The 23874-nt window shown below is 35.8% G+C and overlaps 1 protein-coding gene across 3 annotated transcripts in view; it reads right to left on the bottom strand.

The window, feature by feature from the left end:
• Positions 1 to 23874, bottom strand: part of FLRT2 (fibronectin leucine rich transmembrane protein 2) — a 56157-nt gene that overhangs the window by 29796 nt on the left and 2487 nt on the right. Inside the window, exon 1 of one of the 3 annotated variants that reach the window (XM_042872063.1) lies at positions 23315 to 23346. The exons of 1 other annotated variant lie outside the window; for it this stretch is intronic. The gene's annotated coding sequence lies outside the window, so the exon portion shown is untranslated. Of the gene's footprint in view, positions 1 to 23033; positions 23155 to 23314; positions 23347 to 23874 lie in introns of those variants that run through there. One more of the 3 variants, XM_042872054.1, reaches the window with a different exon arrangement.

The following is a 23874-nucleotide window of genomic DNA, read 5'->3' as shown; positions in this document are numbered from 1 at the left end:
CTGTTTGTATCCCATATTTTGTTATTGGATAGTTGGCCTAGAATGAAACTTTTCTGTTTTTTTTTTTTTTTTTTTTTTTCAGCAAAGGGAACATGGTAGAAGATGTGTATGACCAACTTCTGATTTTACACGCAAATGTCAAAATAATATTGCAAACAAGATGAAATCCAGTTGTATCTTACTCTACATTTAATATAATTTTGCTGCCTATCTAGTGGGTGGCAGCCCTGTGTACAACACTGTGGTTTTATCTGTTGCCCTGAGCCGCTGTCTTTGTTATTTTTATAGCCATTTGAGTCTACTGATTCTTGATTCATGAAGAAATACACCTAACTATACGTATGACTGAATGTAAAGAAGACAGCTAGAATAGATACAGAGTAAGTCAAGGCTTCTTGTATTGTAAAAGAACCAAATCGTTTGGAGTATCAATTCAAAAGTTAAACTTCTGAACACTACAAACTGAAGCAGGAGCAAAAAGCAAGGTGTAGTTAGCAACCAGAATGTTAACTATATCTGAGTTTCCTAGTGTAGAATCACAACTCTAATCACAATTCAGAGAACACTCTTTTAAGTTAAATGAACGCTTACTTTTAATTCTTCCTGTTCAACTCCTTCAACTCTCTTTTTCTAGAGAAGATGGTAAATTAAAACTTCTGTTCATTTTATTTTTCCCCTGCTTGTTTACCCTGCTCTCCATCCCAGCTTTGCCTCAAGTACAAAATAGTTTTTCATACCATATTCTGGAGATGTCCAGCCACACTGAGTTTGATTAAACTTTTTTCCTTTCTGTCTTTCAAATGGTTATTGCATTTAATAACCGTATTTAATTTGCATTTAATTTCTGCAGTACCCTATAGCATCAAAATAACATATGTCTGAAATGTAATAGAGCTCCAACCACGATATGTGCAAAAAGTACAGTATATGAATGCATGTACATGGATGCATACATATGTGTGTATTTTCCTGAGAAGATTTTTTTTTCCTTTCTCTTAAATCTGTTCCAAACTTACCCAGAGGAATGTTACTGAAGGGGTTAAAGACATAATATTAATGCTATACCACACTGATGTCAGCAATTTATAACGGGATGGTGGGTTCTACTGCCAGAAGCTATAGCACAGGATAGAGTGTTATTATAACAGCATGATTCTCTATGAAAGCCTGTCATCTTCTGTTCTTGAACCTTTGCTAATGTACTACAGCTATGTGCCCAGATAGAAAATGAATGTTTTTCAGCAGTAATGTGGTGGCTATTAATACAGTTACTACTATACAATAAATGGCTGCTACTGCTTGCCATCTTTTTAAATGCAGAGACATTGGAATCTCTTGAGACACCATGGTTTCTAAAGGGCCACATACTTTATTCCTTACTCAGATGAAGCTCTTAATAACTTAGCTCAGTAGGAACTTTCCTTTTAAGAATTTTAAGCTCTTGAGACCAACTGGGTACAAATACCACACTGTGTCAGACCACATTCAGTGTGATTGACATGGCATAATGCAACACATGAGTTTGAATTTTTATGCATTGCTGTTCTCATACTTGCATAGTCTTCTAACAGTCAGGATAATACCAGCATCCAGCGCATGCTCGGCAGCATAAAAACAGAAAATGTGAATATTATCACTGGCCTACCATTACATCTGACTGACTACTTTGACAACTCACAGTATATAAACAAAAGTTTTAACACTTGTATAACTATTCCCAGAAATTTCTTTATTCAGCTACCACTTTCATAAATCAATTATCAGTGTATTCATGATTTCTTTACTTCTCTTTCAGACCTAAAGGGAAACTTTCAGTCTTGTAAAAAAAATTCTGTGCAAAGATAGTCACAGATACTTTTGATTAGAATAATGAATTCTTGAAACATTGCCAAGGACTATGCAGCTAATTCTCCAAGGACAGTTTTACCTGGTTGTTTGTAGCTCATATACTTAGCAAATCATCAACAATGTTTATTCTTGGAAAGATAATTTCACCAATGCTGTTAATCAAGACAGAAATCTGAGTCACAAAGATTAGCAGATGTGCCTTGATCATGCCAGTTACCAGAGGCAGCTAGGTTACCAAAACATGGCAGTCTGAGGCATCAGGTCAATCAGAGCATCACCTCAGCAAGCAGGGAGAGCAAGAAAATTTTGTAGAATCAGTAGAATTTATACAGAAAATACATACAGATAAATATTTGCATCTCTGCATTTGAATTTCCTATATGTAAAAGTTGAATACTTCTTTAAAGTTAAAAAAAAAAAGTAGCTGTTAATGTCTTTTATACCAAAACTAAAACCTGTGGTGCATATACATTACTGTTCACAATTGAAGTAATGCTACAGTAGCTATAAAACTGGTTACTGTTCATACTTACTCAAGTATAATTTGCTCTCAGAAAGTTTACCACCTACTTTTCATGCAATTTGTTGCCTTCATTCACCCTGAACTATTTACCTGTCAAAAACACATTAAGCAAAACTTGAAAATTCACTGGAAAATGCATAATTGAAGTCTTATTTTCCTTATAAAGGGGGGTGGGAGGGCGTAAACAACCAAAGACAAACATCCTAGAAACTGTCTCACTGTTGGAAACTGTTGGAAATAAAAATTGAAGAGACTTTAGACGATGTTGAACAAAATCTCAGTAGAGGAAACAACTAATAACAGAAACAGGTAGTCTACTCATCCAAGCACAAAACTGCAATTTGTATGAGCACTTGCTGTAGAACTAGAGGAGACATCCTGGGTCAGTGAATCCAATTCCCTGCTATCGTAAGTAATCATGTCATATAATCCCATTCATTTCATTTGAGCTCCATCTTAAAACCCTTTTTATGAATTTGCAGAATAAATGCATTCATAGCTAGTTTATATTCATTTGTTCTTGTGTAACCTTGTCCTTTAGCAAAAATAGCTCATCCTCCTCCCTCCCCCTCATTTATTTATAGAAAGCAATCACACATATTCTCAGCTATTATTTTGCTTATCTAAGTCCAGCTCTTTCAGTACTCTCATGTATAATATGTTCTTCATTCCCCTAATTACCAGTCAAGTCCGTTTTTGTACCTGCTCCAGTTCAAACAGTTTTATTTTCTTAATACTTTCTACACTGTTCCTTCTATTAGCCAGCAAGGTTTCATTAATACTAAAAAAACTTCATACATTCTAAGATGTTTTGTTTCACTCATTCTCTCTCTTCCTCTCCTTTCCTTTCCCTCTCTTTTTCTACTTGCCATGGCCAGCTCAAACAAGTTTTCTGCCACTGACTCATGAAAATTCTAGTAAGAAAAGTATGTAGCATGCGTAATGTTTATGTGCAAGTGCACATATATATGTGTGTGTGTGTGCATATACTGCAAGATTCTGACTAAAAAATTGTTTCATATTGACAACAGATGTCATAGACAAAAGGAGGGAGAAAGAGAGCAAGCCAGATCAGTCAAAAGAAATTCACTTCAGAATATCATAGGGACTGAAACACTAGAGAGATCCCAAACTCTAATTGTTCATATATTTATACAGAAGTTTATTAGTTTCTATGCAGTTCCTGAGTAATTAAGAGTCATCTTATTCACTCACTCACAGGGCCACATATCCTCATATCCATAAAATATTTTATGTCTTATAACTAGGAATGTCTCCTAACCCATAAAAATATCTAATTATTAGCCCTGATTATAAATATTTGTCTGTTTGGATGTAGCACTGAGTTTAGTAGGATACCACTTAGCTGTAGAGAATGTAATCACTTTATTTAATATTTGTCTATTTTTATGGTATTCTCTGTGTAAGCTTTTATTATGATATAATGAAAAGAGAATTTCAAATACTAATTTCGTTTTCTCTACCTTTGTATTTTCATATTATGTTTCGAAGAAACCTTCTGGGATTGGTCAGTACTCTTAAACAAAGAGGATCAAAAGTCAAATGACTTGAACAAGCAGGCTTAATGAGTCATTGGCAGAGTCGGATGGATTAAGACATAGGAGTGGATGGAATTATTTGAAGTCAGTACAAAGTTGTTCCCACTGCCTTCTGCAGAGACAGAATTCCACTGCAGTTTCTATAATACACTTCTTCCTTCTCTAATCACTAAAAAACAGTTTTGCTAAATGGCTCTTCAGTTATTAACATTTTAAAGGCTGCTTTGTTAGTGATGCTAGTAATAGTTTTAGCCCTCAAACGTACTTGATTTCCCATGATTTCCCACAGCAGTGGTCATCATTCAGTATTTCAGTAATATAAGTTTAGGTAAGTAGCATGATTTAAAGTTCAGTGACACTACAATTCCCTTCAAAATACTCCAGCATAGTATTAAAGATACAGGGAATGAAAATAAGACTGTAATATCAAAACTGAATCAAGTAAACTCTAAATAAAATATGTATAAAAAGATAGATCTAATTTTAGGCTATTTTCAGCAAAGAGCATGATGTAATATACGCTACTTACATACCCAATCTAGAAATGGTTTAACAAAATTTGCTTATTTGTAAGTGGCTTATACTAATATACAAGGATAACATTCATTGTCCCAAATTCTTGTATATTGGGAAACAGTGAAAAAGTTACTGCATAGTTACTCGGTCTAGAGAAACTCAAATGATCTGGCAGATTTAAGTCTTTTTTCTCAAAGCAATTAAGCCATTCCAGACATTTGTTTAAAATAACTTCTTCTTACTCTTGTTTGTTCTTACTTTACTAAAAAACAAAACAACAACAAAACACAAAACTTGCCATAAACTCGCAAGCACCAAATCTCTTTTAATGTATTTGCAACACCTGAAAATCAGTGGAAGCCTTTCTGGGACACCTTCAATATTTTCTTGATAAACAGTAATTTTCTGATGACAGCAACTCTCCAGAATCTTGCTTAAAATGCTTGGGAAGTATTTGAAATAGATGCTTTGATTTAATACTTATACTTTAGACCAAAGCAGATAGGCATATTTTCTAGTGCTGTTTCATCAGTGACATGAAATCTGGATAGATGCAATTACTGCGATAATGTTATTGGCTATTAATAATCTCAAAGAATCTCAGTTTGAAGGCACTGCGTAGATGTAGATGGCTTCATAAAGGTCATTACTTTTATAGATATAAAATTAAAAAGAATGGAAACTCCATACTAAGACTTTGTACTGCTGTGTGTTTACCTTTAAAAAGCCAGAAAGGAATTTGACAGACGGAGTACCTGGAGGAAACATAACGCTACATAAATAACACTCTAGTGCAAGCTAAGCTTATGGCAATATAAATATTGATGTTATTAATGTTACCTAAACCAAGCAAGTATAAAATGTACTTCCCTATCTTGTATGCAACATGGACTACAGCAGTAAGTTTTATTTTAAAATGATTTATTGCATTTAAGTCTATGAGGCAGGAAGAGGAACTTGAGGAGGTGCACAGTGGGAACAAGAGGAACAAAGAAAGGAAGGAGAGATGGATGCGCTCAGCATTCAGTAACATCATCTCCCAAAGACTTCTACAGTACCTGATTTAAACTGTTGGCCACAATTTATGCATTTCTTTTGTATGAATGTAGTTTCCTGAAGCAAATGGAAATTTGGATATTTGTAAGAGTTTAGATAATTGGGCCTGTGGATCTAGGATATACACTTAAGAGATTTTATGAACAGATGCCAGGCCAAAAACTCTACTGGTGGTCAATAGACTCCTGCTACAATTTCAGTGTCATGTGTTCCCACTGTCTTCCTAATTACTCACTCACAGCTCCAATTGAAGACAATGATATTGCAATCTCCACATTTTTTGCTAACGTGGAGATATGAATCCTACAGTAAGAATCCTGATTGTTCCTTTTGTTATGCTAAGTGATCAAATCCAGTTAGTTAACTTATTTTAAGTAACAGGAAACTTTCCTTATGTCATCAGTACCAGCCCCAAGACTGCAGGCATATTTTCAACAATAATGCATCAGCACTTTGTCAAAGTTAATTTTATTTGTGCCTAGAAATGAGGCTTCCATAATTTTGTAGAGACCACATAATATATTTTGCTCTTAGAAACCTTGTCCTGATATTTTGCTTATTTGAAACAATAGCTAAAAGAATAAACATGACTTTCCAGCTAGTGAGGCATATATTTTAAAGAATATTTAGCGTATCTAATAGACTTTTACATGATAGTCTGAGCTGAATGACTTAAGAAATTTATTAGCCTGTGAAGAGTTCAGGACTGATACACACAAAATATAAGATGGGGTACATGGTTTTGCAAATTTTCTTTAAATTAAACTTCAAGGTGATTTTTATGTTTGGGTTTTACTTGTTTTGTTTTCCTTTGTTTTTCACCTGACACAAACTAACATGCAGCACTTAGTCTAAACTACACATAGAAATGGTAGAAGTTAGTTTATTCCAGGTACCTGTATAGAGCTTTTTGTTTGGCTTTACACCTCTCAGTGCACATCTTCCACCAGTGTAGTGAGCAGAAAAAAACAGCAGGCGTCTTGTAGGTCTTCATAGTTAAAACTAGCTCTCATGTTGCAAGTTAAGTATTCATACATGGTCTTTGGACGGATGCTTGTTTGCACGAGAGAGGAAACAGAGCTCATAATTATATTAACAGTTAGTATGAATGAAGTCCTAATTATACATAAGGAATATTGAAAGGATACTCAGAAAAAGTAATTCTGCTCCTTAGATGTTGATGGAAATAACTTTTATTGATTTTGCTGAAGGCAGAGACATCACCCAGATCTTTGTCTTCAGCAACTTTAGTCAGATATATTCAATAGAAACTCACACATGTCTCTTTTTGTGGGCTAATATAAATATATATATATATATTTATATCTATATATTTATATATATTTATATAAAAATACATTTATATATATATATATATATTTTTTAAATACTATCACCCATGCTTTCTGCTGCATGTAATAATGGCTGGTAGTAAATTTTTGGCTTTGACTCCAATCAAAATGCTACTTAGGGAAGCAAGCAATTCTGCATCACTTTTGATGTGCTGTTTCACCAAATCAAAATATTTTTGTATTTTTTTCCCAAAATTTTCAACCCAATCTGGACAAAATGCTAAAGATAAAATTCATGACTGTTAAATCCAAGTAGAATGCCTGCATCAGTAATATCTGACATTCTCTTTAAAGTTTACTACTCTGGAGAGCTAATCTAGAAATCAGATAAACTAGTTAACTATTAATTCTTTTATTCAAATCCCAAACTAACCTTACATCTAGACAATTAAATTCAAGAAAATTGTGTCACTACAGTACAGATCAATTGAGGAGTAGACCTGTGCGTTTGGATTACAAAGCATATATTCTAGCATTGACAGACACACTAAATATCTAATTGGTAAGTGAACATCACACTTTCAGCCCACTAGAATCACGCTTGCTATTACATCACAGCAGTTTCTCTCCAGGAACAAATTTGGAAATTAAAATATATAAGGAAAACTGCTTAAGTGAGGTTGTGAAACTACAACAATTAGCATTATTTACTTGCAAAATGAATTAGGGAATTTTTAGTACAGGGATTATGTTGTGTAATTCAAGCAAAGAAAGACACACCAAAAGCAATCCTTTGGAAAACAAAACAAAACAACAGTTCTTCCCATGTCTTTAGAAGGAAACTGTTTTTGAATGACTCTATTTTGCCACTATTTCATTTAATAATTCATATCAACATTTACCAAGAGAGATTCTTACTGAATACCAGGGAAGCTGCTTCTCATTCTTATGACTTCTATGACTTGTTGCTGCTGTTTTTCCAGATTATACAGGTAATACTGCTACAATTAAACAAAAATTTTGATTTTTAGGAAGGGGTTTTATTTCAAATTGTCTCAGATTTATATTTTAAATCATATTAAATTTGAAATTAAATATCTCACAAAAAACACTGACAATGTAGTGGGTGATACTTCTTGTTTCCTAAACTTAAAATAGCTGCAAACTATCTCAGTTTTAATACATGTGGAGATCCTGAAAATCACTTATTATGTTCAAAACCTACTGACTGGAATTTAAAGCATTCAGAATTTCATAGAATTTGGTCTCAGCTGTGGAAATGGTCTTTTTTCTTTTTTCAAGCTGTAAATGGAAGGAGACAGTGTAATACACAGCATAAAATGGCAGCTTGCATTTCATAGGAGTAACGCTCCAGTCACAACTGGAATCAGAGGGACAGGTAGAAGAAAATTGCTTTTGCATGGAATGAGTACATTACATTAGTATAGTTGTAAAATTCTTAAGCTTTGGGGAAAAAAAGTCTCACATATTGCTAAACAAAAGCTATGTGAATTACATTCTGCTTAGGAAAAATAGTTCATATGCATACATATCCATACAATAGTTCAAAAGCAATACAGACTATTATATTACTTACAGCGTATTAGACTAGTACTTAGGAGAAAACAATCCTGATTTACAGGTAAAATGGAGAGCAAAAAACCATTTCGCATTAACCTGCCTATAACTCTCTGTAACAAGCAATAGATGTAAATAAATGTAAAAAGTAACACGTAATACTGACAGTAACAGTAACTTCATTACAGTATTCTTTAGAGTTGTGCTGTACTTTAAACAGACTCATAATGTCCTAGCACTACATACTTTAAATTTGGGTTGTATTTGGAAAAATCGAATATTGGAAGCTGCAGCTTAATTAAGGATTACCTTATAACAGTTTTAATTCTTGCACTTGGACTGGAAGTAGGTATTTTATTATTCTCTTGGGCTCCCTCACTCAGATATATGAAGTGTAAGTTTTTCTACAGAATGACATGTTACCACCAAAATAAATAAATAAATCAAAACAGCATGATAATTCTTGCTTACTAGTTAATTTTCACAATTTATATTAAAAAGTGGAACATTCTTTTTCATTTCCCCATTAATTATCATTATTTATGAAAATCTAACAGACCATTTGTTTCGGACTAAATGTTTTCATTTTGATTCTGCTGTCAAAAATGTGGATCTTCTTGCATTTGCTTTCTGAACTCGACTATGAGTGTGGAGCAGTATACGAACAGCCTCATTGTAATAATCCATTTGATTTAGCAATTCACTGATATTTATACATTGTTTCATAGGCCATCAGCAGCCCCTAATTCACTTCAAACTTTTCTGCATGTAGTTCTGTAAATGCACTGCCATTTCTGATTACTTACAATCTTAAATATGTTTTACTGTGAGACAGTCAATTGGTCTTCTGCAAGGACACTCATATTTCTGCTTATCCCATGTATGAAGATTTGGAACAACAAATACGTCTCTTCATTTCAGGTCATGTAAAAAAAAAATAAATACAGATTTCATATGAATAAATCCTGATTTATACTGAAAGTCTGTACTGGAAGTGTGACCATTCATGCACTGCTTTTTGATTTTTCAAGTCTTACAATTCCATTTCCCTTTTTGGACATACTGCTTCATGAGAAGACTCAAATAATGCAAAAATGTCAGATGGATCCTCCTTCATTTCAGTTCAGCAATATAAATGAGAGCTGAAGATATTCAGGTTGTTTAATTCTATTTCCAGCTTTGCATAAGGGAAAGAAATAAGGATCTTCATGTGATTATTAGCAACTATACAACATGCATATATACAAGAGTGTCATTCTACTGAAAATTGCCTGAAAACTGAGCAACATATTGCACTGATAAATTCAACTTGTATAATTACCTGGGAGCACGTTGCTCTCTCAGATAAGAGATATTAAAATATGTAGAACTGAAGGTCCATGAAAGTACAGCCCTTTAATCTTGGTGGGAGGACTTAGTCTTCAATGTATGTAGGCTTTTAAGTGTTGGATGTTAAGATCATAGAAAAGAGAGAAAAGTGAGACAGACTATATACTACATATTTGCAAGATCTATTGGGAGTCACTTTTGCAGCACTGCTATTTGCATGTGGAATATGCAGCATAATTAATGTCATTTTACTAATCACTTATCTAGATTTTTCATGTGTACAAAGTCAGTGGAATTATAAATACAATCTGCACACTCATAAATAAGTGTGGGTACAAACTATTGTCCCAAATTTTATGCTCAGAAGGGAATTACAAAGCTTCTTGATTCTGACTGACCAGGTCTCATGTTGCAAATATTAATAACTCTTCACATGAAATAGAGTAATTTGATACTATCAAACACTGCAGAATTGTTTTGTAAGGGTATCTTTCAGTAAAACCTTTAGGTTGGTATTAGGCTACTATACTGATGAACAGAATGTAAGATTAAACAGAACAGAGCAGAACATAGCCCACTGTCACTTAGATTGCTTTATACCTAGATGCAAAACATCATACTAGTTTCTACGAAGAAAATATGACTAACAGAATGGATACACTTACTCTTACACACTAACTGCCTCAGAGGTACCACTGAAATTTGTCCTGGGAAAAGCCCAGTAAATCATGTACTATAACACATCACTAGTTACCAGCTAGTGCAGGTTTATACACTTTGCTTCCCATTTCTGTTTGGAGACAGCAGCATAAAATCTCACTACACATTCTAAATGTTAACCTGCAAAGCAGCAGACCTCAATTATGTCCAGCAATATTAAAGCAATTTCCTTACACAATTCTTATCTTCCTTAGACAATACCATCATCAAAATATGCACAACTGTAAGCTGAATAGAACTGAAAAAGTGGCAAATTGATAGATGACACTTGTCATTTTTTCTCCCCATTCCTGCAGTATAGAGTTCCTGTAGCAAGAGAAATTATTAAATTCACAAAAACTGAATAGTTAAAATTTAATGCAAGTGCCAGAAGTCTAGAGCTGCGTTGATAAAAACCACTATGCTTTCAGTCCTTTGGCACAAATGAGATGAAGGTTAGTCTGGTAAATTTTTTAGTGTTATATTCCATGCCCGTACTGGTCACGCACATATGAAAATCAAGTCTCATTAGATAAAGTAATGGTGGCAAGCCTGAAAACTATCACGGAAAATATTTCAGTCGCAAAGGGTGTGCAATTGCTATAAGACATATATAAGAAACATGAACTGAAGTATAAATAGATGCCTCAGTAAATTATATAACCACATCCACATATGAATTAGAAACTTCAAACTATGCAGTAAATAACTTCAGCAGTGCTGTAAACGTGAGCATAGACCATCCTGAGCGCAAACATCTCATCAGTCACCTGTTAAATCAATGAACAAAAAAAATATGTGTATTTACTTCATGTGAGAAATCTGATGAGCAGGGTTCTATATTGATTCAGAGGCAACTGGGGCCCAAAAGTGCAGTACTAGATACCAAACCACAATCTTTCCCCTCCCTGCTAAGGAAAGAAGTTTGTTCTACAGTTCTGGCTCTAGCAAGTATCTTAATAGAGAAGTTTTCATGTTGTGGATATTCAGCTACTGTGGACCATTCCAGATCTAATTTACACAAGTACTATATATCTAATATCAAGCAGCTTTCTCAGTCTGCCTGTGCAACAGAATCCATTGATTCAATCCTGCTATTTACTCTTCCTTCTGTCTTTCATTTAAGATATCACTTTTTACACCAAGAAAAATAGTACAGTTAGTTTCTGTCTATGTGCTTCTTAATGTACAATGTGACTTATGCTCAGCTTTGCTTTGTAAGAACAGAGGAAGAGGACATGGAAGTGAAAGAATAGCTCATCCCCCTTACATAATAAATCTTTTCACTACTGACAGGGAATGGAAAAATGAGTCTCAGTTAATAGTGGTGCGTTACCCAAGTCCACAACCTTTCATTTCACATAGATCACTGTAAGCTGTGTCTAGATTTCAAACAGAAACAGAAAGATTTTGTATTCAGTAGGAGAAACCCTGTGTCATATTGTCTCCTCTTAAACTCTAAAAGAATTGCATTTTTTGTTATTTGTCCTGGTCTGTTAGGAAAGATACATCAATAGCCATAATATTGTTCTTGAGAACAAGAGAGAAATAATGACAAGTAAGAAATAATTCAATGTTTCAATTTTCACTTGTACTTCATTTCCTTGAAATGTCTAATAAGAGACTTGAAAATCTGACAAAAAAAAAAAAAAAAAAGTTTTATCCAACTTCTTAAAACCAATTAATTTAAAAAGCTTGAGTGAGTTTTAGTGCTTGTGAAAATGGAATAGTGACCTGTTTCACTCACTGGTGAAGGATCACACACACCAGTCCTTCGAGCAGTTCTGTCAATGCAGTTCAGTCCCACACCTGTCCTGGTTTATTCACACAGCTGATCTATGTAGTTATTATTCCCATGTGGGCAGCTATCCACAAGAAACTTGACTGAGACCATCCAACTTTCACAGGAAGCTTCATTTGAGTGAATAGCCAACATTAATCCACGTAGTGCTGTCTCTCCACTGAGGTTTTTCTTTTCTCTTACAGTTGCTGTAACTGCATTCTAATCAGGTTCTTTGCTAAACTTTCTGTAAAATTACAAGGATGCAAGTTATTAGAGTTACATATTGACCCAAATATTCCTACCTGAACACTTGTGAAGAACGCTGAAAATGTTAAAAGACTGTACACATCTAACAAACAAGAACACATATTAACACCCTCCCCCACAAAGGACCCATCTATTTCAACCTTAAATGCCTGGATTTAGTACTGCTGATGACTGTGGGCATTTGAAGTGCCTGAAGGAAGAGAAATGCTAGCCTTTCCATATGTACACATGCAGATAGTTTCTGTCCTTTCAGTCCCCAGCATGCACCACTCTTTATCCCCTCACTGTTTTTAAAATTCATTGTTGAATTCTGCCTCACATTCAGCTGCAAAGGTATGCTAGAAGCTCAGACCACAATACGGAGTTTGACCAATGCCTGACCTACCCAGTGATTTAATCAACAGGACAGCATGAATGCACTAATGATGCAAGAGCAACATCACAACTCTGTGTGTTGCAGTGCACGATGATCATTTCCTTCAGCATGTTTCTTTTAAACAAGAACAATGAAGACTCACTTCAATGTCATTTGTCCCCAGTTTTACTCAAATTAAGTCTTTTATTACATAATGGAACTCGAGGCTCTTTCAGATGAAAGGTCTAAAGGCAAAAGAAATCTAAAGAACATAAAAGCTTACAGAGCCTATGTTACATATTTTAAAAAACAAATAATCATTCCACTTCTATTCCACAAATTTATCTCTGTAAAACGGACTTTCTGTCTCCATTCCTAAGAGGAAAATTTGAGATTAGTTACTCACTAGTTACTTTTTCCATCCTGTCTTTATTCCATATCCCATATTTTTCCTTAAAGTTAATGTGCAGAGTACCTGAGGTCACAAAAAATGAGGACATGGAACAATATTAAGAGGGAATACAAGCTCACCTGGTCTGATTCACCAAAGCAGCCAGGATTTTATTGTAGAGCTAAAACACAATGAGATAGCAGTAATTCTCCCTGATAATTCACATGTGCTTCTTCCACAACAGAAATAACTGAGAGAACATTACAGATCTTTCTCTTCTAGCTCCTCCTCGACTGTATGTTGTCCTACTTCTCCTCTCCAATAAATAAGATATCAGGTGGTTAAAACTGTGATCACTGAGAAATTCCAACTTCCTGTTGCACTGAAAATTGAATTTTTATATCTGTGCCTCATACAGCCTGGACAATTTTTATTATTCACTGTCATCCTGTTTTTCACCTTTATTTTGTAGTCACTTTCCCTTTCCTGCTTTTATCCCACATCTGCAGAATACTTACACTTAATTACGTCTATTTAAATAAAAATAAAATCTCCCATCTGAATAATTGTTTATTTTAGTTTTCATAACATTTTTAGGATACTTTGTGACTTCAATATACCTGATGTAGCAGACACAATAGAATGAGCTCTAGCTTTAAATAAGTTCTTCTCAGCTGAATAACAAATTCAAAATTCTGACTTAGCCTATGCTGCCACATGTATTTAGAAAACAAAGACAGACAAAGACAGGAGAGAAATGTGCTGCTACCAGAATATAAATATATGACAATGGCAGTACCCCAGAGGGTAAGATGGAGTGTAAATGTCATAGCAAGGCTACTGATTTTTATATTGTTGTCTGTCTTTCTTCTAGTATGCAAGAGATAGTCTTTTAGCATAACACTGAAGGAGGTAAATGAAATCCTTTTCACCAAACATGGTTATCATTCAGCACAAGACAATACACAGGGCTATAAAAAACCTCTTCCCAAGTTCCCCAAACATATTCAGAAGAACTAGTTAGTTTGTGAACAAATACTCATGCTATTTGAAATCTAAAGGAGTTTATTCTCCCTGTGCTTAAAGAAGATCATCTTTTCACAGCCAGATGACTAGACTGTAGGATGTCTTCTCTCAATCAGCACATGTATAACCAGACAACCATTCAGTAGCTTGTAAAATATGATTGCATATGAGATATTGATGGCCTAAGGGAAGTTCTGAATATCAGAGGTTCATAATTAAAATACCTATGCATTTGATCCAAGAGAGTTTTCATCAGTGTCACAAAGATGAGTGGTTATGAATTTCAGACTCATCTCTGCCCATACTGACTGATTTATGCACTTTTGAATTTGGACAAATGAAGGGCAAGGAATTAAAGCCAAACCCTTCCACCTAGACAGCTCCTTATCCTTAGGGGAGGGGGGGATCTGAAATTTATGATATCCCCTCCCAGTGTTCAAGATCAAGCCCTTGAGCTGGTAACTCATAACCTATTTATGCTTATGCCATCCATCCGCTTTCAGTCATTTTTGTTCTCTTATCTGTAAATCCACAGTTGCAACGTAGGATGTGTGGATCTGCTGATAAGAAATTTTTGCAGGAAAGGGAATCTGGGCAGAAAAACAGTTCTGTTGCCAGAGCTCCTGGCAGCAACTCTAACATCTCATTAATTCCAGATTTATAAAGATCCACTGTGCTGATGTGAGGGTAGAGCTGAATGTTTGAATTCTGTGATAATAGACTAACTAGTTGAAACCTGTATTTAGTACTAAATATTAAGTTAAATAGATACTGATGAGATTACACAGTGTATGACAGAACATTGTCAACATTGTTAACATCTTGATAACAATGAGAATTCCATAGCTCCTGAACTGGGAGTTTTTATTTTTAACATTTTTATTTAATATTAAATCACTGAATTTTAATGGAATTATACATAACTAAAAACTAAAGCACTGGAATGGAGACAGAATCACAACTATGTGAAAATTCAATTGCATCATTCTTTTAAAAACTATATCAAACAGAGTACCAGTTGTGGAAACAGTACTCTATTAATTACGAAAGAGAAGAGCAAGGGGACAAAGACAAACAAACTGGGAAAGATCATACAGTTTCCATATCAATATTCTACAGTATCACTAACTGTACTGCCATCTACTTAAATAATAATAAAAACAAAGATGCTAACTAAGCATTAGAAGGAAATTATTTTGCTAAATGATCCTTCACTATTCAAATGCTTTTAGAAAGCTTTTTTTATTATTTTATATATATATATATATATATATACACACTTTTTTTTTTATACCTTGTGTGAATGCCTGTACATGCAAATTTATCACAATACCACATGCATAAAAAAAGGAGATTTTGATAGGGTACTAGGTAGATAGACCAAATAAAATAACCCTTCTGCCAGATGCTCTAACACAGAGGCTCAGGTGTCTCAGAACAGTGATAAGCAACTTGGCTCTGTCAATGGCATCCAAAACATACACAAAAAAAAAAAAAATTGAGCCCACTTTGCTTCTTTCTTTCCTGAGTATTTTCAAAACTGCAATGGAGGTGCTGCTGGGTAAAAACTGTTGCGCTGCAAAATAATAAGGTTCTGAAACTAATTTTGTCAAAGAGTGAAAGTAATTTCTCAAATAAAAAAAAAAGACACTGGCAAGATGTGTTTTACAATTTACTGCAGAAATGCTGCAAGAAGAATCTCTTCACTGAGCAGCGTGGCATAAAGCCAAAACGAGCTGTTTCAAAAATCACTGTTGGGCATATACCGATTTGATATACAGGATTTAGCAATACAGTTGGGAATGACTCTGTGTGGATGTGTTCATGTTCTGTTAAATTTTAACAGTCTCTAACTGTATACTCATCTTCAGCATGAAGAAATTTGTTTGTAGACTGCTAAATTTCCTTTATATACAGGGAATTATATCAGTATGAATAGTAATGATTTTAATTTTTTCTTTTCCATATTTTCAGTTAGAAATTAATTTTCTATGGGCAGTTCAAAGGATAAAAAGTCTCAGATGAAATCTTTGAAAACATTTAAAGCAAGGATGTAAATTTTATGAGTGTGAGTTATTGGCTAGCCTTTTCCACCGCCAGATCTTCTGGTTCCATGAATAATGTGAGGACTTATAGTTGTGGATCAGTACAATAGGACACAATATACATCTAGAGATTTAGAATATGAAAATAGATTCCTTCTGTCCCTTTTGCCACCCAATCCACATTCAATCCACATATCAATTCAAGTGTTTAGAGGATAAAGCTTCAAAAAATTTTTTTAGGTACATTCAGGTATCTAAACTGTTACAAAATAAACAGTAAATTTTCAAGTAATACAGCTTAAGAGAGAATGTTTAGCCTAGGAGTGCTTACAACTAACACCAAAGCTAAGTTGTTAACAATTGGAATAAGGTAAACCTAGATCAGTCAGTAAGGTAACCTGTGAAACAAGACAAACAAGACGGCTAAATGGAGTACATTTAGCTTGATGCAAATCTTTCAGTGACAAGAAGCATCACCTAGGATAAACTTCCTAGATCACAAGTGAAATTATAAGGTAACACAAACATCTAGATTTCATTTAGAGACACCTCACTTGGTTTCAACTAGCATTTTACACATGCAATAGACTTGCTACCTCACTAGAATAATCATTCATTAAATGACATGCACACCCAATGTCTTGACTATGGATAGATTTTGCAGCAGTGCTACTATGCAGGTTATGTCCATGACGAACATGCATATTGCTAGAGTCCTAATATGGATGTAATCCTAGTCATTTAAATCACTGCTATCTACATAGTTTGTTTCCACAAACAAATGTGAAGACTCTACTAATGAAAGCATACAACCAGACAATCACTGATAGGGTAGTATCATCTTCAATTACAGCTAAATGACATCACATTGGGGGTATTCAAATTATTACTCATGAGTAAACCCTAATCATAAGAAGAGTGTCTATGACATTAACTTGCTAGTGAAGAGAAGGATTGAGTCTGGAATAAAATATATTAATTTAAAAATTAGTCTGCAGACTGTGAAGTTCAGTCTAAGCACAGATAGGTTTGCTACAGACTCTTCCCATTCACCTTGGAAATAATATTGAGCAATATCTCAGTATTGTCACCAATTTAGAGAATTCCAACACATGGGAAAATATATACATTCTTTTTCTCTTGTTTAATTTTATTTGCAATTCACCAACAAAATTATTTTAAATGAAAACTGAAAGTTTTTAAGGATCTGAGGGTGATCTCCATGACTATAGACGTAATTATCTATATGTAATACATACATTAATCATAAGTTGTGTTTCTTCTTTAGAACTACTAACATCTCTTGTTCTTTTGAAAAATGTGTTTTTGGTCCAAAATAATATTTATTTCCTCTTGTAGTCATTTAAAATGACAGTGTGAATGTCAGACACATTTTAAAACAGGTCAAATACCGCAGTTTTCTTTCTCTGTAGGAAGAGCATGCAGGATATCTCTAGAGAAAGAAATAGTTGCAACTCTGAACTTAGAAGCCTAAGGCTGATGACCCTAAGATTGCAGTTTGACCAAGGTTTGGTCCTCTGTTGTGCACCACCAAAGACTCCCAGTACTGCATCTTTTCTCTCCCTGGGCTGCCCTCTCCCATATTATATCTCTGGGTTTAACTCTTACAGACCAGCTCTGCAAGGTAAGAGTTAATCATGCAACTATATGGCGCTGGACCAGAACTACTGTCAAAAAAAGCTTTTCTCTTCAGCTTAATTTTCCCTGTTGGTTTTGATGAGAGGATAACAAAGACTGCCAGCAGGAATTGGGAGTGACACTGCTGCACACTGATTTCAGTTCTGAGAAGGTGCTGATGAGGCTTTTCATTCAAAGCTCTGACTTTTTCTGCTCTTAATGGGTCACGAAGTATTTCCGAACAGTTTACAGTACTTACTACAAGAAGAGCCTAGCATCTTGTCTGCCCAGACTGAGCTGGAGTCACTATGCATGACAGTAAATGGCTAACAAATCACGGAGATTAATCTAAATCTTTTGCTGTAATCCTTTAATTCTTCATCAAGATCCCTGACATTAACATAATTTTGTCAGAATAGAGATTGTAGAATAGTTTCAGATTAATTCAATCATAGCTAGCATGTCTTAATGAAAGAACTAATTTGATGTCTACGTGATTTTTTTTTTAATTGCATTTTTGAGGTAACTGGACTTCACATGACAGCATGGCTATAATAAAGAAGTTTCACCAAAGAGAATTTTTCCCCCTCTATTCAAATGGTTTAGCTGTCATATGGTCACAAATGATGATAAAAGGAACTAAAAGCCCTCTTCTGCAATCCATGGCTCAAGACATATCCCCATCTGGGCCAGGATTTACACAACTAGACTGCACACTGTTACAGTAATATATAGATTATTCTCCAAACTCCCTTTTAAAATTATTTTACCTTTTCATATTATTTTGACTGAAGTCTTTAACCCATAACTGTCACAGAAAATTACGGTGTTAATTTATCTTATGAATATGTGGTAGTGATTAATAGTTATGGAAATGGCCTTTTGATTTAAAAGCCAAGTGAGAATGTTAACCATGACCTTTAATACCCTGCTTCAAAAGGAGCAGGTCCTACCAAATACTGACCACTCCATGTTGGAAGCAAGTTCCCTCTCACTTGAGGCCAAAGTAAATTTTCCTTTCAAGTCTAGCAATGTGCTTATCCTGCATATCCAAAGCCTATTAATTTTTGTCTGCAAGGACTGAAGGATCTGTTTCAATGACAGTATGCCTTTGAATGACTAACAATTCTACAGGTTACATGTTTTTCTATGTTATGCTAGAATAGAAATGTGGTTGTTTTTTTTTTTTTTTTAAACTACAACAAAAAATGTACAAATTAATAAATAAAACAGCTATAGCTTGAAATAGAATGTACAGAAGATTGCTTCCAGGTAGAACACAACAGCACAATATTTCTTTTTAGAAGAGATGTTTCATGCCCTGTATGTATCGTTTTCAGGAATGTTGAATGATGGACTTGTTTTGAAAACGTTGCTAGTATTTAGTTTTGGTTCAGTTCAAAGGGCTACACCAGAAGAAGGAATCAAAGAGGGAAAATCAGTATGAAAACAACAACAAAAAACAGTTTAGCTGCCTAAATCACCAATTTAAAAGGAATATATAAAAAGTTCCCAATAGTTTTCACCAGTGGCTGAAAATGTTAGATTAAATTTTACTATTACTGAGAGATATATTTTGATGTGTCTAGAGTACAATTTGTTAAGCAGATAATAGTTTTTGTTTAAAATGATTCCTTTCTGGGTATTATGTATGGATTAAAGATTGGGCCTACATGAATAAAACATCCCTGTCGAGAAAAATATTTTAATGATGACTTTTTTGTGGTTGTTTTTTTCTTTAAAAGAAGTCAGTTACTTGAAAGGAATAGGTTATGTATAGCTTTAGGGGGACTAAAGCTTGTATCTTTAGTGTATGTTAAATTAGCCTACTTCACAATAATAGTTATATATAATGTTTTTCTTTTTTTTTAAATAAATACTTGTTTCACCAAAAGAAAATAAAATGTAATTTTTATACCTTTAGGGCAAGTTCCAGTTCTTTTGGTTTCTTGAAGAAATAAATAAAAAGCATTGACAGAGAAACTTCTGAAATGAAAGCCCAAGGGGGAGGGAAGGAAGCACCTAAAACCATCATATTACCAAGTGCTGAGGTAATCAACCACAGTCTGGGAAATGTCAAACAATGGTATTCACCTACCCAAAGATATTGCTGGTCAAGTCCTCAACTGCCATTTATAATCACTAACTAAAACATGGAATATAGATGTGGATATAAACAAGAGACAAATTAGTATTGGGAAGCTGGATTTAATAATCCACTAAAAGAGACCATCTGTTTATAAAGACCCCCTTTTTCTTGATCTCTGACATGTATTCCTAATATAGACACAGCTGGATATTTTATTTTTTCATTTTTTAAACACTCTGCTACTATAAAGTCTACTTATAATATATCTGGTCGGAGTGTTTGTCTCAAGTTTCAGATATTATGTAAGCACTCAAGGGCAATAAAATTTCACATACAGTCAGCCAGCTTTAAAGTAAGTATTAAACCATAAGACCAACATAAATGCACTTTCTTCATTATTGATTTTTAATACCCTTTTTATTTTTCAGATTTTTTGCAAATGTTCATTATCACTGAAATAGCTTTCCGAAATTCGGTTGTTTTTTTTTTTTTTTTCAAGTTCTTGAAACACATTTGGAACTAGAGTTTAGTTTTCTTATTTTCCTGTTTAAATTACTAGCAAAACTCAGTCAGTGACAAATATAGTATTGACAACCTGACAAGCTAGATGCAGGAATAAAAGACCAAAGTGATAGAAAACCTGTGTTTCCAAGCCACAACAGAGAAAAAAAAGGAAGAAAACACCTCTGACTACACACTTCTCACAGATAGAGGTCACTAATGGACTGGATTTGAATCAAGTCTGGTAACAGCCTGAAAGTAATCTTGTGAAAAATGAATTCGAGATTAAAGGGGTAGTAAAAATTTTTAAGAAATAAAGTTCTCACCTTCCTGGAAACAATATTATCCTAAGTGTGCTTTCTTTGTAGTTCTTTAAATAGAAAGTACAGTACAGGAAAAGCCTGATAGTGATGTCTGTTTGAAATTCTTTTTGTTTTCTTGGTTTGGTAAAACTGTCTCTCCATCCTTTCTGCAAGAAGGGTAGGGAAGTCAACACTAATGACATGCCATGTTTTGGGTACTGCTATTTTAAGCATTTAAAGGTAAGCACATTATTTATTCTTAGAAAAAAAAAAAAAAAAAAAACATAGCCTACGTAATGCAGATTCCAACTGGGAGGGTGTAGGGTTCCAGAAAGGAGATATGTCTACATCCTAAATCAAACTACCCAGCAGGCCAGGATATAAATGTGACTTGTAGCAGTGGCTTAAATTAGATCCAGACTCTCAAAGCCAAATACAGATAACATCACCTTATACAAAGTATAGGGTGCACATGTGTGTACGGAGTGAATCTTTCAAGAATGTTGGATGCATTCCAGCATGACTTCTTGCTACAGACTGGAACTTTGGAAAAAAACCACTGCCGACTGTTAGCTGCAGGTAGTTGTATAGACACTGTATTCGCACAGTGCTCTGACTTTTTACCTACACTATTCCAGTTCTTCACTATCACTTTTAACTGCTTAACTACCTTATCAGGATAGAGAACAGCAGTTTAAATAGAAAATCTTCTATCAATGATAATGATGTTTGAAATCTCTCCCACATTTTCAGAAACAAGATCAACACTAACATCTCTTGTATCGTTTTGATTAAATCTCATTGATAGCATTGCGTATCTTAAAGAGTTAAAAGAAAGAAGGAAAGAATGGTGGGTAGGATTACAGATATGATACCTTTTAAAAGTTTTGAAAAAAATGCCAGGACAGACATTTTCCCCCTCCCAAAAACATACATTTCTAAAACCAACCCACAAGTTGTCTCTGAAAATGCAGTTCCATAAAGGTGCAATGTCAGAAAAAAATGAATGCCCCACAGAAGTTGGCATTTGTTGTAACCAAAGTAGTGATCAATCTCAAACTTTAAAATGGTTTAATCTCTCTACAAGCACTGCACTAAGTAAACATATTTTTAACATACACCTTCTTTCTGTGTGCCTGTGTGTGTGGTTGAAAGAGGTTTGCCTTGCTTTAGTATCTTCTCATGCAAGGAACCTCTCCCTTTCTCTTTATCTGAGCTCTGCATTGGGGAAGAAAAAAAAAAAAAAAAAAAAGCATCTGAAGAAATCTAATCAGTACTTTCCACACACCGTACAGGAATTCACACGGATTTGTGCCTTGGTTTTATTAGCTTATTGTAAGCCTTAAAACAGATTTCCTCCATTAAAATTAATTAAAAGCTCCTGCTGACAGATTCCCACTACAAAAAGAAGGTGGACAGTCTTACTTTCCTGCTTTGCTACTGATTTCTTTATCTTTCACGGGATTATATCTCTTGCTCTAGAGAGATCTTTCCAGCTGTTTGATTTCTTTTCGCGATCTGTTTCTCTGCTCATTATTCCCCTCCCCCTGCCCACTCCCTTTCCAATATTTGTAATTATTTTGCCAGAGATCACCTCTAACTTAAGAGCTCTATGAGGAGCTCCCTCGTACTCAGAAACCTTGATCCCATTCCCTTCACTTCGCCCTACTCACTCACTAACCAGACCCCGCTCCGGGGGCTGCTGATGGGAACGTGACGAAACCTCCCGGAGGCCGCAGCTCCTTGCTCTTCCCGTCCTTTACACCTCGGAACACTGGCCAGCGTGGAGTTCAGACGACTGCCTCCACCGATCGAGCCTCATCTTTTGAAGTTCCCGTTTCTCCAAACCACTTCCCTGAACGCGGCTATGGTCGCGCTCGTACGCGCGCTCGGTGGTTTCCTATAGCAGGAGGGCTGCTCTGCGCGGCGCCTGGCGGGGGCTGGGGGTTGCGGGCTGCTTTCGACACCGAAACAAGCCCAAGGACCTGGTTACTCGGGGCGGCTGAGAGCTCCCGACCCGAGCGCTGCCGCCCGCCGACCCTCCTCACACTTGCCGCCGGCCATTCATAAAATGTGCGTGTGCCTGCTGCTGCACACTTGCAGGCACGGGGCTCTAATGAGGCGCACGCGATCCCGGCCCCTCAACTTTGCCTTCTCAAAGGGCACCGGGATTTTAAATCGCCTGGGCTAGAATTAGCAGGAAAGAAAAGAGAGAGAAATGAAATCCCAACTGTACCTGACAGTGTCTGGGAATCGCTCGCCGGCACCGATCATAATCCCCCTCTGCGCCTCTGGCCCCCTACACCAAAACTTTTCCGCTGCCGCCGCCGCTCCTCGCTTCTGGCCGCCGCCTGCCGCTCCTGGCCAGCCCCTGGGGCCCGCTGCCCGCCGCCGCTCCTCTCCGGAGCGGCCCCCGCGCTTCCCTCCTCCCTTAGGAGGCAGCGGCATCGTCCTCCCCCCTTCTCCGCCACCTCCTCCTACGGCGCGCAGCCCACGGCTCTGGCATCCCCAACGCACTTTCTCTCCTCGATTTGCTCCTCTCCCTCGCTGCTCCTCCTCCTCCGGTAAAAAGAAATGAGAAGGGGCCGCAAGGACGTTTCTTTCTTTCTTTTCTTTTTGTTTCCCCCCTCTCTCTGTCCTCTAGAAATGATGAGAGGATCACATGAGGAGCTGGCACGGAGACCCAGGACCCTTGATCGTCTTCGGAGGCATCGAACAAATAGATGTGAGTGTATGTATGAATGCGTGCGGCTAGCTCCTTCCGAGTGCCGCGCCTGCCTTCAGCCGGCGTTACAGGCTGATCTTAGCAGTAATGATGCCTCAGATCTGACTATTCCCTGCTAATGTGAGTCGTGCCTTTTTTTTCCTCCCTGCCTGACACCCCAGGGAGATGTTTACAGTAATGAATTCAGTTGATAGCCATCTCTCTCTCCTCTCTCTCCCCTGGAGTCCCTCCCACATTTCTGGTTTAAAGAATGCTTGGAAGGCAGGCTGCAACCTAAAGCTTTCCAAGAGGCAAAGTCAGGCTACGTTTTCCCTTTTTTTTTTTTTTTTTTTTTTTTTTTTTTTTTTTTTTT

This window comes from Lagopus leucura, unplaced genomic scaffold (genome assembly GCF_019238085.1).
Source record: "Lagopus leucura isolate 7727_CA_CO unplaced genomic scaffold, USGS_WTPT01 Super-Scaffold_1, whole genome shotgun sequence".
Lineage (NCBI taxonomy): Eukaryota > Metazoa > Chordata > Aves > Galliformes > Phasianidae > Lagopus > Lagopus leucura.
This window is presented reverse-complemented; position numbering and strand designations above follow the sequence as displayed.